The 10,986-nt window shown below is 34.9% G+C and overlaps 1 long non-coding RNA gene across 1 annotated transcript; it reads left to right on the forward strand.

Annotated features, from left to right (window-relative positions):
* The first annotated feature begins 808 nt into the window (after positions 1–808).
* On the forward strand, positions 809–7,635 carry LOC120323384. The gene is made up of 4 exons (XR_005563768.1): positions 809–1,739; positions 5,498–5,584; positions 6,349–6,440; positions 7,355–7,635. It is a non-coding gene; the product is annotated as an uncharacterized LOC120323384 (long non-coding RNA).
* The last annotated feature ends 3,351 nt before the right edge of the window (positions 7,636–10,986 follow it).

Raw genomic sequence — 10,986 nt, forward strand, 5'->3', positions numbered from 1 at the left:
TTCCTTTGAGAAAAATAAATCCAAACTTCATCTTGACCTAGCTGATGAAGGTCTGAAATTAATCAAAGGTGATATGTATTTAGATTCAAGGCTGAAAAGCTAAGACTGTCTTGAATTCTGAATAAGTCTTAACTAAAGTAGGAAGAAAAGTAGTCACCTTATGAAATATGTGTGACAGAGAGAAGAAATTGGAAAATCAATCCTGTCTGCCTCATTTAAACATTTTATTTTCCTCCAGATGAACCAGTCCATCCAAAAAAAAAGCATGTCTCTCATGCAAACTAAATTCAGAATGCCTAAACTAGGTTTTCAAGCTCTCTTTAGAATTAATGGACACCTAACCAAAATAAAAAGGCAGGCTAGGTTCATTTGCCTAAATGTGCATATCTGAGACTATGTGAGATATCTCAGATTAGCTGTATTATTCATGTAGTGCTGGCAGACTTGATGATGTCAAACTGATGGAGAACTCATATCTCTATGGTGGGAACCAGAGGCCAGGATATCCTGCTATACATCAGATAGAAGTAAAATATTGATATGGAAGTTCTTAAGGTAGGCTCCCCAGTACGAGTTTGATTAATCCTTCAGGACATACACAAATTTACAGATTATTAATGCTTTATCAGAAAATATTTACATTTGATATCTTCAGGAGGACCTTTTGAAGTACATCTATGAAGCAGGTTTATTGCAGATGGAAGCAACCAAAGAATTCAGTTCAACCTTCCAATTATCATTATTATTCATCTATCATGGTTTGAGCCGCCCCCTCCCCTCTCCGTGGGGCTGGAAGTGGTTGGTCCCAGGTGAGTTTCCGATCAGGGGCCAGTCAGAGCTGTGTTTCACCCCTGTGAAATTAGGACATTACAACAGCCGGAGGAAGTTGTTGGCAGGAAGAGACAGAGAATGGAAGCCACCTCCTCATGAGGTGAGAGGAGAGAGGCCTGCTGGCCCCTTGCAGGGGGCCAGGCCCTCTTTTTCCCCCCTCGACTGGGCTGCGGGGAGCCCAGAGCAGTATATTAACTGGACCAGGTGCCTGTGGCCAAAGGCTAGGGGTTTTTTCCCCCCACTGCCCAAGAGAGGCGGTGGCGTGGACTTGAAAGGCCTGCCAGCGGGTTGGAGCTAGCTAGCCCCCGGCAGGCAGGCTCGGTATTGGAGCCGAGCCAGATACAGGCCGAGGGGTGGCCCAGGAGCTGCAGAAGCAGCGGAGATTGTGCAGAGCTGGAAGAATTCCAGGCAGAGGATGAGAGAAAGACTCCAAGCAGTCTCACTGCCACTTTCCCCTCCCATAATGGGGTGGGAGGAGGCGACTCTGAATTGAGAGTGAGCAACGAAGAGAAGGGCTGAGGGGCTCGGAGGAGGCCCTATGCGAGGTTTGGGTGAAAGCAGCCGAAAACTGAAGGAGGAATGCAGGGGGAAGAATGCCTCCCATGACATGTGGAAGTCGAGCTGAAGCTGCAGCAGCTTGAAACAGAGAGAAGCCAAAACAAGCAGGCTTTTTCTGGGAAAGGACTTTTGGTGAAAACTATTTGGGGTATAAAGACTGAGCAAAACCCAGAAACCCTGTACCCTGGAGAGTAAGAGTGGACATCTTACTCTCTGGGAGGAACCTTCATGAACCCAGGGGGAAAGGACTCAAAAGCTGACTCCCTGTAAATCGTGATGAAGACCTGGTAAAACAAGTGTTCTGTTGTAGTCCAGGAGGAGACCTCAGCAGGGCCAAGCAGCTGGTGGAGGTAAAGAAGACCCCTTCCTCGATACCCCAGTGAGAGACTTTAGCTATCGTCCTGGAGTGTTCTTCTTCTGGACTGATGTGGGAGAGCCCCAGGGGTGGTAGAGATTGTATTAATACTGTGTATTTATTTGCTTTTTAGTTTCTATAGTATTTATTGTGTTAGTAATAAATTTTGATATAATTTTCCGCATACTAATAGATGTGTTATGTCTGAAAACCCCTCTCACATTGAAGCAAATTGTGGGGAAGCTTGGAAATTGGATTTTTGGAGAGCTCAAACCACAACAGTGACATATGCTAAGATTTTTCTGAAAAGTCATGACTTCAGTCATACTTTCAAGAATGAGTACATAGAATATTAATTTGAATAAATTAAAAATATAATTATTAATGCTGAAAAATAGCAGTTGAACCAAGCGTGCTATCTTTAATTAATTTTATCTTTGTCTTTAATCAATATTAAAGATTTTTAGTTGTTTGTTTTTTTTTTTCCTTTCTTTTATTGCAAAACACCAGATCAGGACATAAATAAACTCATGTGATAAAATTTTATAAAAATATTAAGACTATTTTGGACCAAATCTTGGGACTATTACATTATAGGAAGCAAATGTATGCTTGTGACAATATAGAAAAACCCCAAGCCATTTTTTTCGACAGGTAAATACTTTTGTAAATTATTTACTTTTTAAGTAAGAGTGTTCAAGATAATTTGAGATAACATTGTGCCTTTTAAAAACCACTATTTTGAGGACACATTTCAGGCTATTAAAAAACATCTAATTAGAGACAGTCATGGTGACTCAGTGCATTGTAGGCTTTTCTGTGGAAAAAAAAAGAGAATTCCAGTGGAATCAGACTTCTTTTTTTGTTGTTTGTTTGGTTTTTTGTTTGTTAGGATTTAGAGATTAAGTATAATTAAATTTTCTTAGGCTGCCTCAGTGTTTTCCTTTAGTCAGCATCACTCACACTGTTACTTTATATGACAGCGGACTCCTGGCCTCTCATGGCAGAGAAAATGAGAGGGAGAATCTCTTCACCACTGAGTCGCTGTGAAGGCACAGTTGGAAACAAACTGTAATTTTAAATCATCATTGCATCATTGCTAGCCTGCCTTTTATATTTACAGGCATGAAAAATATCAGAGAATACTGTGGAGTAGTAAAACCTAATGTTAGACCTGTGGTTTTTGAAATTATTAGCTCATGTTAAAAATATGCACAGGAATATTTCATTCAGATTCTGTAACTGACTGAATCAGTCACAGAAAAATAGAAACAGCAGTTCTCCATTTTTAGAGGACTAGAAAAAACCACTATGTTTTAGTAAACAGAACTTTATGTAGCTAATGCCTATGCCCCTGTTCTTTCTATTTTCTTTCTTTTTATTTTTTTTAATTTATATATAGACAATTTGTTAAAATCAAGGGAAAATTACCTTTACTTGTTTGCCCTAAGTGAATAGAAGAGTATGAAACTTTGAACTTTGGGTTTTCTTTTATTATTTCTATTATTTTTCATGTTTCATTGTTAATCTTTGATTCTAAACTTTAATTGCTCAGTCAGTTTAAAACTGTAGTTAAAAATGCTTCAGACATTTTTAAAAACAGAAATTCTGAGAAATTTCCTACCATTGCCAGGAACTCCAAAATAAAACTTTCTTTATAATAGAGAGCACAGATGTTGTAGTTCTTAACAAACTAGAATTCTGAAAATGCTATCCATCTCAAAGGTAATGCAATGGTAATGACTGTAATACATATCATTTCACTTCCGATGCTAGTCCTACTTAACAGTCTATAATAAAACACTCTTTGCATATTTCATGTGTAACTGATGATTTTAAAGCTAAGGGTAGATAAATCCTGCTTTATGTTAGCTGTTTTGAAGGTGGGGGTTGCACTGCTTTCTAAAGCAACATGTCTGCATTTAGGATCCTCTTAATGTACTCCTTCCTCCTCTGTACTCTCTAGAATTAATCCCACCAAGTTTCAGTAATGGCATCTAGGTCTTAAATCCATCCAATTAAGTCTATCCATTCAGTGACGTACATATAGTTTATACAGTGTAATTTTTGTGATAGTGGGGTACATCATCTGGTCTCCAGCAGCCCCTTGCTTTCCCTTCACCACAAATGCAAAAGGCCTCTGCTGTCTGACCATCAAATCTAATGATCTTCTGCAGAAATCTATTACAGCTTCATGTATGTCAAGTGATACTGGACACTGATGGTCAGGCAAGAGAACCCCATGCTACAGGATATATGTATAACCAGTGCAGAAGAGAAATGTTTGCAGCAAGTTGTTAATCCTGTCTGTATTATGTTTCTCTGGTGTGTAGCTCCATTGGTGGTTGAAGGATGATCGGTGTTTACCTGAGAATACATACTGAATTTACATATGGCTGAAATTAGTGTAGGTTAATCCCACTCCCAGGTTGATGTGGAGGGTAATGTTTGGCTTTTTCTTTGTGTTGCTTTTTTTAGTTTGTTTTTTTGTTTGTTTGTTTGTTAGGGTTTTTTTAAATAGCAAATACATTCATATCTCTAGCCACTGGACTTTATAGCAACGTAAAAATGTTATCTAATAGGTACAAAATCTTTGATGGATTATATTATTTCCTTTCTCTAACTTTCTAACTGGAGTTTTATACATTCAGGTTGTGTGGAAATGCATTCCTCAAAACTGAAAAGATAAAACCAGGAAAAAATGCTTATTTTCTAACTGTATTTCTATCTGCCAATAAAATACACTAGAATTCAATGGATTGTGAGAAAATTATTAAACTGATGGTAATATCAACAGTGGAGTAGAAGAAAATGCTGTTTTGGGCACTTTGCAAGACAATAATAGAACAAATACACAAATACTGTAAACACATTAAATGGAGTAAATCTCATACCTGAATTGGACATCTTCAAAGAGAGTAATGGGCACAACAAGGTTTAAAACATTTTTTTTAAGAACTCAGCAATCCAACATATGGTTATTATATTTTTTTATGAAGCGTAAGGGAGTTGAACACTTTTTAGTCTTTGCTAAGGAAAATTCCAAATTTAACAAAAGGTAAACAAGAAAAAAAGCAGTAGAAAAACTCAGTTTTTCTCCAGTTTACAGCAACTCAGAATTTAAAAAAAAGGCAGTTACAATATTTGCAAACTTACAACAGTCATGTAAGGTACATATCTGAAGTAACTCCTATTAGCAAGTGGAAAGAGAAGATACCAGTTTACTACTATTATTTATTAATATGAAATGCATCAATCCATAATTAGGAGTGATGGGATTTAGGAAACTTCTTGGTAGCTTAAATAGACAATTGTTCTTATAAAGAAAATGTGAGGCAAAAGTGACTACAGAAGTTTCTCTGGAGGATTGATTTTGTATATGTTTATACAGAGCATTTTTATATTATGTGCATGTACCTAATTTTATGTTCCTATTTTTATAGGAAAAATAGCATATTTTAAATATGTGTAATATTTATAACAGAAGAATAGTAATTTCAACAGTTACAGTTATTGCTTAGTTTCCTTGTTATTCACAAACCTACAGAATACTATGCTTTACTGAACTCTCAAAATGCCTGCATTAAACCCCATGCCGAGAATATGTGACTGTCCTTTGGCTTTGATGGCATTCAAATCTACTCCTTTGGGCATGCACTAGTCTCTATTTATGTCTAATATAATTTAAAAAAAGAGATATAATAGGGACCACATTTTCTTTTAATTAAGAATTTGTGCCTTTTCTTGACACAGGATCTTCATCTACAAATGATGAACAGACATTTGGCACACTACAAAATGATCAGCAAAAGAAAGGATGTCCACGCCATTAAAAGTTCTGTGAGTCAGTCTATCCCTGACTTTTTTGACTCAAACTAACATTTTCATGTCTGACACAAAAAAATAGCAATTATTTTAAATTGTTTTATTTATACTTTCTAAATAACAGACCATTATTTGTAAAGGAGATGTTTCTTTTTTTTTCACTGTAATCACTACTGTAGTTTTTCAGCATAGTATGAATCCTTTAAATAAGCTTCAAATCCATCTTCATGTGGGTTTTTTGGGTTTTTTTGTTTGTTTGTTTGTTTTGGTTTTGAATTTTTCTTAATAAACTAGGTAGCATCAAGTTGGTTTTTGTCACATAATGGAACATTAGGAAAATACATAATGTGACACTAAATGTATTATTCTTTGCATGCTTGGATGTATGGCATACAGTTCCAAATGCCTGACTGATCTCGGAGGAGATCTTCTAGGAATAAAAAGCAAAGACTATTAAGCACAACAAATAAATAGTGCATAGGTCTTCTCCTATGTATCCTTTACTTGATATATAATAATCACTATGGTACTGACACATATTACACATCATATTACATTCTCTGTATAGATTAGACAGATAAACATTTTAATTAGGTGGAGATAATAAACTTTTGACGTTAGGTTTTATTTCCACACCATAAAACATTTCAAATGGCTATAGTTACATTTTAAAATATGTATTCAAATATAACTATTCCAATAAAACTTTTAAGTATTTTTCTCTCCTTTTTTTAAAAAACTTGGGGGAGTTGTTTATTTGTCTGTTTACTTTTACACAGTGCACCAAACTATCCCTGACAGACTCTGCCCTGAATCTCCCAGATGGAGACTAGAAGATGTTCCATAAGCAACAGCGTTTAGGTTTGTTTAGGTTAGACTTCAGTTAATTTAAAAATTAAAATTGGAAAATTCTGGGTATGTAGGTTATAAAAATGTGATAAGGTAAACTACATAGAATCAAGCAGTAACTAGAGTAATGCTACCATCATAATCTTGTGTGTAACTGGTGATTCACAGATTAAATTAATTGTAAATTAAATAGTTAAAATCTGTCATTTTGCATTTCATATACTGAGTATCAAGTGATCATTTATGATATTTTCAAGTCAATTTGCTCTTAAATAGCACTTTAGTTCATTTTTTAAGCATGAGAAAAAGCAGTAAAATTTATTTATTGCAAAAAAATTATTAGCATAACAAAGGGAACAAGCTGATGTATGGAAATTAAACAAGAAGAAAAAAGAAGTTCAAAAGAAAGTTGAAACATTCCAAAACTGATAACAAAATGGTGCTTATTTTCAATATTAAGATTATATTGACTAAAAAAGACTCAGAAAAAGATTGTTTTGTTCCTGTGGCACACTGTTATTAACTTTTAATTAATCTACACAGTGCAGTAAAAGAAGGCAGCCTATTGTATTTACAGATCAAGATAAGTCTTCAAGGCCAAATACTCTTTCTCTTTGCTTTGTGTTCTTTTACTGCAAGACTCCCCAAATACTTCAAGATTAGCTGATAATGCCTGAGATTCATTTCAGTCATAGTTACTTCAGTAGAATTCACTATGGAATAATACCCTTGAAGGTGTCTGTTGCAGAAACATGAAATCTCATCTTCATTCTAAATACCTAGCTTGAAAAAGTTAAGTCAATGTGGTATATTTGAGGATGTTCTCTTTTTTTCCCTTTAGTTAAAAGTAGGACATTTTATTATATATAACTATTCTTCTAATAATTGAAACAATTTTAATAATTATCCATGTGCAAATTCCTTCTCCCCAAACAGAAGCACAGTGCCCAAATTAGTGTTGAAAAAAGACAGAAGAAGTGAAAATACCATGTGTTAACTCTACACTATGGATTGGGAGTGAACTTTCAGTAATATTTTCACTTTCCTCTTCAAATCTGTGATTTGATTTATGACTATGTGGGAAGGTTTTAAAGTAAACTGGCGGGAGAAATGAACCCAAATCAAGAGAGATTACAATGATCCATGATTTTAGATAAGTGAATGTACATTGGGGAGAATGTTCAACTGTAAGTCAAATAAACCCGGGGTAAGGAAAATTATTTACCTTCTTTCCCTTTTATTTTCCCTTTCCTCACAATATTTAAATTTTATTTTCCACAGATAAAATAAACTGATTTGCTACCAGGTTATCATATGCTTCTGGCATTTCCTTTTTTCTCCTTGATTTTTTCTCTCTTATTTCTACTCTTCATGATGTTTCTGAGGCTATTTACTTTATTTTTTTTGCTTGCTATTTTCTCGATGAAATGATGCATTATAAAGAATCTACATATTTGCATATATTAGACTAAGAAAGATACGGCACGATTAATTTATTATGGAATAATACTCAAACTGGGTATTAGGGAATCTGCAGACATAATTTTCTGCACTATACGAGGACTTTAGCCTAGCAGTTGCACAACACAGCTGCCCCATAATATTTGAGTCAGTAGGTGGATTGTCAAGATTACAACTCTACACAGTCTACTACTTATATTACCATGATTAGAATGCAATATTTCCTTCTCCAGAATCTGTAGTCAAGTGGTAGAGAGAGTCACCGCAAATTTTCTTAATCTTCCTTAAAGATTAATTAATTGATTCCTTTATTCACTGGAATTTAAAATGAGTATATGAATTCCCTGCATGAGAAAGAAGATACGACCTGTTACTGATACTTGTGAGGATTTATACAGGAACAGGAGCCTGATGGTTGTAACTTGAAAAAGAATCACAGAATCAATTAGGTTGGGAAAGACCTGAGATCATTCAGTCCAACTTATGACCAAACACCACCTGGTAAACTAGACGATGGCACTAAGTGCCACGTTCAGACTTTCCTGCCCTCAAGATGAACTGTAAAGAAAGATATGAAGGAAAAGCCTGATAACAACAGTTAAATTATATTTACATCAAAAATTGAGGTAATGTATATATAACTTCACAGTAGCACCAAAGAAAAGGTATTTGTTGCACTTATGTTGATGCATACAAATGATTATGTACTAGCACCATTCTTTACACAATGTGTTATTTAAATGGTACTTTCTACAGAGTAGTGATTTGTCTTCTTCAATATTGTAAAATGAAGCATTTAATAGTTCTGTGCCATAGGCACAGTAAATGGGGAGTTATCATGAGGAGTGGTATTGATGCTTCAGTGAGAGAATACCGAAAGCAGCTATTTATTTATTGTGTAAATTGAGATCATTATACAATAGAACTGCTGCAGCAAAAGGTCCATAGGCTGCAGAAATCAAATAGATAACACAAGTATTCTAATGCCATATTCGATCACTGCAGATGCAAATAGTGAGACTGTTACCTAATAAAGTATGATTCTCTATTATTTGAATTTAATTTCTCCCACTTTTCTGTTTTATGCAAAATTTTCAGATTTATATGAAACAATTTAATATCTACTAGGGAATTTATTTCTGTCAAATAATTTACAAAAATGTTGGAGTTCACAAAAAACTGCACTCTAGAGGGGAATAGAAAACAGTAAAGACTTCAAAAATACTTTCTGATAGGTATCATAAAATTCATTATCATTATAAATACACACACTGTGCTAAACAGAAATATAATTTCTTACAAAAATCCCATAATATAGATTTGTGCCAGAGTAGGGTACACACTATTTTAAATTCTGTGAGTTTTTTGTGTACTTCACAGACTCTAAGGGTTTGATCACACTATTTAGCATGAGAAGAGCTGTGCTATTTTGAATGAAAAAGAACCAGCACTTGAGTGTCTAGAATTTTTTGGGACTATTCCCCCAGTTAATACCCTTTAGAATCAATATTTACACAATATTTAGTCCATGAGTTGGCTATAACCATTAGGTTTCCCCATTGGTACTGCCTTCTGACAGGAATCAATGAAATATATTATTTACTAAAATTCATCTGGGAAAAATGAGCTTATATACAAATGTAGAAACACTTGAAAATTCATCTTCTTTTATGTCAATGAAAACATTTGTAACATCATGACATATTTTCTTCTGTTAAGATGGAAATTTTATGGTATTTTTCTTCTTTGTTGTTACTTTTTTCTCCAATTCCCTCTCCCAACATAAATGGATGCACTGAAATACTACAGAAAGAATGGACTGCTTTGTGCAGTTATAGACTAATATATTTTTTTTTTTCCACAAGATTAACTTAATATTATCAAGTTATATCATTTACTCAGAGTTTGGCTTTTAACAGGATGTGAATCAAATGCCATTCTTTTTGATGTTTAATCTTTGCTAGCATGCAGTCCAAACGAGGAGGTGGGATCGTTATTTTTATGGCATGTAAAAGAATTGGTTCTTCCTTTTATCTATATTATCTCTGTAGTTTCTAGTAAAGATCTACAAGATCCAACGTGACCTCTCCACTTATATCCTCCTTCCATCTTTTGGCCCCTGCTCCTGTCTGTGACTCCATCTCTTCCCACTTCAACACCATGACTTCTTGAGCCCTGCTGTCCATTCTCCTGTTTCTTCTCCTAACAATATAATCATACTGTAATATCCAGCGGCTTCTGAAAGTCCCACTTCTTTTCTGTAACTTCTTCCCTTCATCGGTGAACTGCTTGAACTCATAGATTATAGCAATTGCCTCAAGTTCCTTTCCTCTCAATCCAACACAGATCTCCTCTAATTTGACTTTTATTGTACACCAAGGATATGCTAACATCAAGGCCTACAATGACCTCTCCATGTCAAGTCTCAGGGCCTTTGCTCCGTATTTGAACTCTGCTGTTTTTATCATGACTGATCATACATTCCTTTTCAAAATCATGCCTTGCCTTTGCAACTCTGTCCTCTCCTCACCATTTAACTACTCTGACTTGAACATGTAACATATGGGCCACAAGTGGGAAAGAAAGGAAATTGTACTAGACTTCTAAAGCTCTGTTAAATGAAAATATAGATCTTTTCTGAAACAGACCTTGTCATATTGCATTGTGAATTTCTTAATGTAAGCAACAAAAGCCTGATTATCTGTGGCTTGTATAGTTCTGTCATCTTCAGTAATTTTGTATTCCACTTCTCTTTTCATATTATTTTTCAAGTTGAGCAGGAATGGTAAAGGCAGCCAGCAGCATACTATCATACTGTTCAGGAGTTTTGGAGATTTTGTTATATGTACAAATAGCCCTAAATATCATCTTATGAGACAATAAAGCAGTGTTGCGCTATCATAACCTTTATATCAGGCTTCCAAAGAAAACCAAATTGAAGGTGCACATGAGAAGAAAACAAACAAACTTCCTTGTAGCTAAATGAATGTGTATATAAAACTTTAGCCCCTAGCCCATAATGTGTTCATAATTTGGGCCTGGATGATCAGTGATGTTCTATAACTTCAGTTTTTTAATTTATTAGTCATAACTTATTCCCAGTTTTG

The sequence above is a fragment of the Pipra filicauda genome, unplaced genomic scaffold (genome assembly GCF_003945595.2).
Source record: "Pipra filicauda isolate LSUMZ 115617 unplaced genomic scaffold, ASM394559v2 scaffold24_size8852520_pilon, whole genome shotgun sequence".
Lineage (NCBI taxonomy): Eukaryota > Metazoa > Chordata > Aves > Passeriformes > Pipridae > Pipra > Pipra filicauda.